The 7,048-nt window shown below is 42.0% G+C and overlaps 1 protein-coding gene across 4 annotated transcripts in view; it reads right to left on the minus strand.

Annotated features, from left to right (window-relative positions):
- VIT (vitrin) overlaps window positions 1-6,764 on the minus strand; it is a 54,576-nt gene extending 47,812 nt beyond the window's left edge. For all 4 annotated transcript variants that reach the window (XM_032683115.1, XM_032683117.1, XM_032683116.1 and 1 more), the window contains exon 1: window positions 6,537-6,764. The gene's annotated coding sequence lies outside the window, so the exon portion shown is untranslated. The remainder of the gene's footprint in view (window positions 1-6,536) is intronic.
- Window positions 6,765-7,048: the final 284 nt, after the last annotated feature.

Raw genomic sequence — 7,048 nt, forward strand, 5'->3', positions numbered from 1 at the left:
GGGTCCTGCTGGGAGGTGAGTCCTGCTCCTCAAGGTCTCAAGGTGAAAAGCTGCGGGGTGGATGGAGACTTACATTTTTTTCCTGTGGCAGGCTGGCCTCCCGAGCTAGTGGTCGTGGCTGCTTTGGCTTTGCTACAGGCTGTTTCAGTTGTACCCCCCACAGCTGGTGCTGGTCCACCGCCCATCTTCAACCCAACAGGCACATTTAAGCTGAGGTCTGCCAGGCACGGCTCTTTTGGGGAGCCATTTGGAAACTGTGGACCTACATATACTGTTTCCATTTTTTAATGACTGAAGAAGACACTTCAGGACTTCATGCTGCTCTTGGGATGAAAGCGAGCTATGAATTTGCATGAGTGCCAGCATTATAAATGAGGCTATTATGGGTAGTGCTGGGTTAGTGGTGGAGGGGCTGGTGAGAGACATGACACAGTGTGGGCCAAGCTGTGCAGCTTTATGGCATGTGTGTAGGCAGCCCTTGACAAGGCAGGAGTGGTCTCTCTAACATATGGGTCATGCAGACAACATGAGGGATGGTTATGCTTCCAAAACTACATCTCTCAGTATCTGAGTGCCCTGAAGGGGAAATGAAGAGCTAGAGAAGATGATGGCAAAGAAAGTGGCCTCCAGAGCCCAGTCCTGAATACTGTGACAGAGTAGGTACAGCCAGAAACTGCTGAGAAATGTGTTTCAGGACCAGCCTGACACTGATTTACCAATTTTGCATGTTAGAATCTTTTTAAACCTGCTGGGTTTGCATAGAGAGGAATCACGGGATTCTGTTTCTGAGAGCTCAAGATCAAAAATAAAAACCACATGGACTGGGAGAAGGAACTTGTAATTTGAGGCCTTTTGTTTTTTAAACAAACCAAGCCTGCAGACCTCAGTATTTTATAATCCACTTCCATGCTCAAGAATTTTGTTCTAAACTTAGGCTTTAGGACATTGCCCTGTGAGCTTCTACTTCAAATCTAGTTATTGCCTAACCTACATATTTCTTTCTACACACAGATTTCAGCAGCGAGAATAGAAGATATAAACCACAGAAGACTGAGACTTTAAATCCCAAATTACCACGTATTTTGAGATGCAGTTTGGTGGAAAGGATCTTCCCAAAACAGGGTGAAAGAAGACTTGTCTGACTTATGTGATACCAATATTTGACCTTGTACTATTTGTACCAGGTTGTTCCATTGGAACTACTCTAAACTTCTCTAATCTCTCACCTCCCTCATCCAGGCACTCCTCTCCTTCCCATGTAGCCTTATTTCCAAACAATCTCTTTCTTCATATGCTTCCTGTCCAAAAACTTCTTCAACCAAGCCCAGGAGAACAGAATTCTCAAGAGCTACAGAAGCACTGCAAGAGAGGTGAGAAAGATGCGCTCCCACCAGGTCGAGCAGGAAGGACTCCCATCATCCTCAGATGGCTGGCAGCTGTGAAAATAGCCCTTGTAGTCATGGAGCCATTACCCTTTCCTAACTCTGACTCACTGAAGCTGATGAGGGCCAGGATATACAGCACTGCTGCCAGCTTTCCTCTGTGTCTCGCCCTTGTTCTATGGACTGAAGGGTAAATGACATATTTGGGGAAAATAAAAAAGAATGGGGCCTTCCGAATACCTAAAGCAACCTGGCAGGGAGATTGAGAGGCACAGAGGTGGCCATGTCCAAGCTTCCCTGTAAACAAGTGATTTTTGAGAGGTAAAAAATTCCACAGTTTTATGTATAAGCCTGGAGGTGCTGGAAATCCCCAGCTCATCCTGGTGGGGACATTAAAGGACTGCATGAAGCTACACAAGAAAATTCAGAATTTTCCCCAAAATTTTGGCACATGTATAACTGACACTTGGCAATTATGTGCTTTTTTTTTCATATGAATCAAGCTGCCAGCTGAAAGACTGTTGGCTGCTGTGTTACATTTACAAAGATATTTTATAAGGTGACAGACCGAAAAAACAGTTTGCACATGCAAGTTCATCTTGAAAATATTTTTTATATCTATGTCTATGGGATGTCCTACAGAATGAGACATGTTAAGGATAACTGACACAGATCATGTTCTTAATCTGTCACTGACCTCTTAATGCACTCTGAAGTTCTGGGGATAAAGCAGAGGTGGGATGGACTTAAAGGGTGCTAGAAAGACAGTTCAGCCATGACAGCAATACCTGTCAGGTTAAGAACTGCTTAAACCTAGATGATTTGAATGAACCAGAGATGGTTATAAATACTCTTCGAAATGCAAATATGTTTCCAGTTTGGGATATGAGCTATAGATTCAGGTGTTCTGCTTTAAAAGGGAAAGAGACAACTACAGATGATTTTTTTTTTCCTAAGTTAAAATGCATTTTCATGAGACATATTTATTCTTTCAAGCCATTGGGAAATTTTCTTTCTGATCAACATTTTCTATTTTTCTTCCAGGCCTCAGTCACTGAAAAATGAACCCAAAGAGGAAAGACAGCCCAAGGCAACCCAGCCACATCCTGCTGCAGAGGAGAGCAGAGAAGATGGCAAAAGAGGTGAGGGTGAGCCAGCTGCAGAAAGAGGGAGCAGGCTCTGCTCTCTGTTGGCAGAGCACTGTCAGAGGATGTGGGAGCAGCCGTCAGTCACCACTAAATGTTCAGCTGCCCCAGCATAGAGTTTGGTGCAAAATGTTTGCAGAGGCCAGAGCAAATACTTGTGTAGCTAGCCCAAGAGTGCCATGCTGTCAGGATTGTCCAGTTCTGTTACCTCCCAGTGTTTGCAAGGGGCACTATGCCCACACAGTCTGCAGTCTCAGCTGGCCAGTACACCTACCCCATAGATGCCTTTGGAGCCCACATAATTTCAGTAGATCCTGACTATGCTACTGTGGGCCACTGGAAGAAAAAGCCCATCAGTAATATATGCTCCTGTTTTATCTGCAACAAGTCCCTTCACATCCCACTTTTTGCATCATCCTGCTTTCCTCAGGGCATTATCAGTAGTCAGTACAAGGCAGTCTTACTGCTGCCCTGCGGTCACAGTCACAGCAGTGCCTGCATCCCCTTCGGGTTAGGGTTTAAAGAGTTCACAGAGGCGATGCAGGCTGTTACAAGACAGACAGTCAGAGTTTATTTTACTAATAGGAATACAATCTAAACAGCTACAGATTTTCTGGGCATTTCTGAGCCTCTTGTGTGGCAGTGGGAAGCTTTGCTGCCTGCGCAGCATTTGCTCAGGTTTTCCGAGCGGGAAATGTGAAGCAAATAAAGGAACTGGGATGCAAAAGAGCGGCAGCTGCTCCAGGACTGTTAGAGAGGCTCTTTTACAGGCGAATGAACCGTCAATTTGTAGTAAGACATTGTTTTCTAAACATAGCATGAAAACTGTTATCTTGCCTGGCTGGTCATTAGAAGAGAGATAATTATAGTCTCTGTGCGACAGCCGAGCCCAGAACAGGGGCTGCATTGTCCCAGGTCCCAGCTGAGCACTAGCACAGGCTCCCCAGGCAGCTCTGGGACAAGAGGGCTCCTTGTGCCCCGGCAAGTTCAAAAGAGGAATTGAAGTGCTGTAAGTAGGTGTTAAGCACCTATTTCTCTCCTACTCCGGACTTAAAAACTACTCCACGGGAGAAAGGTGCGGAGGGCTGTAGCTGCATCCTCCCTGGCCTTATGTAGAATGATTATAATTTTATGCTATGATTATAATTTTTTTTTTTACTAAAAAAAAAAAAGCCCCAAAGCTTCAGTTTTGCATTTATTTTTGTTTTGTTCTGTGTTTCTGTTTTCCAACACAGATCAGTGAGACCTGTATGATGATAGGCTTTCAGAAGGAAGGACTATGTTCAGCATCCACTTCCTGAGCCCTGAATGGAAGGTCTAAACCTCAGCTTATGCTGTCGTATGCCAGAGAAGTCCTGGTGTACACAGAACTTCAGGGGCGAAAATATCCCCCAGGACCATCAGGAAATCCCAGACTGTTGCTTTTCACCACCCATCCAGAAAAGACGATGCCATCCCACCCAATTGCAATGGACCAACACACTCCTTACTGCTCTGGCAACTACTCATGCCAGTACCACTGTATGGGGAGTTCATGTCTGTGAGTGCCAAACCTTTTTTTCTCAGGAATACAGTCACAGCTGCAGATAGTAAGTTGAGCTATCACTTTTTCTTCCTCCTTTCATCCAGGTACTTTAAATGACTTACTTATATCATTTAAACTGAAAGATTAGTAGGTTTAGACTAGATATTAGGAAGAAATTCTTCACCATGAGGGTGATGGCGCACCAGAAAAGGCTGCCCAGAGAAGTTGTGGATGCCACATCCCTGGAGGTGTTCAAAGCCAGGTTGGATGGGGCTTTGAGTAACCTGGTCTGGTGGAAGTTGTCCCTGCTCATGACAGGGGTTTTGGAACTAGGTGGTCTTTAAGGTTCCTTCCAACCCAAACCATTCTATGATTCTGTGATTTAGGAGACTTTTGGTAAAACAGGAGACTTGAACATCCATATTCTGAGCCTTAGGTTAACATGAAAAGCTACTGGGCAGTATTTTCTGACTAGAGCTTTTTTTGTGATTCAGACCTGGAAAGGAAAACATTCAAATTCTCCAGGCAGACCAGATACAGTCAAGTTTTTTTCTGCCATTGTTACATAAACTTCAGGTTTATTTTTAACAATGTTTTCTAAAAAGCAATGACCAGAAATAATAAATAATTCTGATGTTTCACATGAAGTAATTACCCTGTTTCCCTAACTTCCATGTTCATACTGTGGCTCAGGCAGTCCCCTTTTAGAAATACTCCAATTAATTTTGACAAAAAGGAGTGTAAAAATTAATTTCCCTCTATTTCTGTGAAAGTAAGTAGCTGGGTGAAGAAGGAACACCTTGTTCATGTCTCCTCTAAAGAAAAGGCTTCAGTAGGACACAAGAAAATCCACATAGGATATCTTTCATGCATTCCAAGTGTGAGGAAAGCTGGTATAGCTAGTAAAACTACTTGGTTTGACCAGCCAGTGGTGAGTCATGTGTAATAATACCACTAGGAAAAGAAGTGTCTCACATAAAGTAAAGGTAAGAACAAGTTAAGAGCAAATTAAGAACATAACAATACTTCTACAGGTGGAAACACAAAGCAATATTCAATTATTTTGGCAGGACAGTAAAAGTTTCTTTTTAAAAAAATATTTTTCTGGCTTGAATAGCTGAAAGATGGCAAGACTTTTCTGTCATTCCAGTGAGAATCACTTCAGCAACTCAAAGGATTAGATAAAACATGCGAACAAAATAAATCTGTTTAATATAGATACTAATTTAATATTTGAAAATTAATGTGTGGGTGTGTGTAATGCAATTATTTTTGCTAGAGCTCTCTTTGCATCTCTGAAAGAGATCAGTCTTACAGTCATGACTGTCATTCAAGTGATGAACTGAGTAAACCCAGAAGAACATGATACTACAGATACAGAAAAACATAGATTTTCTTTGAGTGTAGTCAAATGCAAGATGTTTTTAACTTTGGGATGTATATAGTAAAATGTAAACTATAAACTTGTAAGACTTCATGGCTAATCTCAATAACATGTATTTTAAAAGCCATCTGAACTACTTTTTCTCTGTGTGGGCTTTCTTGTTATGGTGTTTTGTTTAAATTTTGGAGAGGTTAGAGAAAAAGAAGTGTGTTCCAAGGAGGACCTGCCTCTGTAATCTGTAATTCTGCTTTTTGCTCTAAATGTGGTGTAGTTCCCATAAACTCTAGGAACAAAATATTAACTAGAGTTGAAAGTTTGCTTGGGGCATTTGGTTCATGTTTGTACTAGTCTGAGAGAAATCACATTTTGAAGAGACTTATCAAGACTCTAATCTCTCCACAGAGAGCTGAATGGCTCTGGCAGGCTTGACAATGCTATTCATTTTTGGAGCCTCACCAGCAAAACAAGCACTCAGCACAAAAGGATGCATAGTGTCTAGGCTACTGTACTGTTCATACATCTGTATCTATCCATCTAGCAAGGGAGTTCACATCATAGAAATACACATCACTGGAATAATACCATCCTGTACCTTGGAGATGAGTGTTCCCCAGTGTCAGGTAGTGTTAATTAATGATACAACACACACCTTCCTATTTATCAAAGAGACAAAGAAAAAGTATTGAAAGCAAAACCGTTTTAAATTTAGGAACAAGCTGCATTGCCTATCACACACTATTTGAACAGAAGGCATATAAATGTCTATTGGTGTGTGGCTTATATACATCATTCCTTAGCACATAGTTAAGCCCTTGCTGTTCAGGCAGCGAGTATATATGTCCACTCTAACAGTAGGAGCTTAATGTTTTTATAAATACTTTATGAAGTATATATAATGTAAAGTACAATTTCATTCTACATTTGTGTCTTCATCTTCTTAAGTCTTTGATCCTAAGCACACAGCTGGATTGCTAAATAAAACATCATGTCCCTACAGTTTCTCAGCAGTGAAAATATTTAACTATTATCAACAGGCAAAAAAAACAACTTCCCCCTCTACCCTCTAAATAAATATAGCAGAGAAATTACATGAGAATTACCTTGCTTGAGGTGTGCAACTTTTTATTCCTTTTCTCCACACAGTATGAAAGTGCTATTTTTTCCAAGCTTTTCTGTACCCCAAACTCCAGCCAACATTATTCTACAGAAGGAGAAGCAGGCAGCAGAGGGAGGCCTGGACACCTTTTTTCTTTCAGAGAGGAGCTAATCAAACATTCCCATCAAGCTCCCAGCTCTGTGAAAGGCACATTGCTCTCTCTCTCTCTTCCCCTCCCTCTCTCTGCTCCTCTCTCCCTCTCTGTCTCTCCCTCCCTCTGTCTTTCTCTCTCCCTCCCGCACACACAGACGTACAGAGCTCCTTACACTGATTTAGCAGCCGAATTAGGCAGTCCTATTTTAAATATATGTTCCCTCCCACATATTTTTGGTAGGGATTTCTATGCTCCTTTTGCACTAGCCTGTCAGATTTGTCAAGTTTTTCTCTTTTGGGAAGTGGAGCTTTGCTCGACTGATGTTTTGGCTGAATCTTTTTGTCTTCCTGTTTGGTTCAGCA

Source organism: Chiroxiphia lanceolata, chromosome 3 (genome assembly GCF_009829145.1).
Source record: "Chiroxiphia lanceolata isolate bChiLan1 chromosome 3, bChiLan1.pri, whole genome shotgun sequence".
Lineage (NCBI taxonomy): Eukaryota > Metazoa > Chordata > Aves > Passeriformes > Pipridae > Chiroxiphia > Chiroxiphia lanceolata.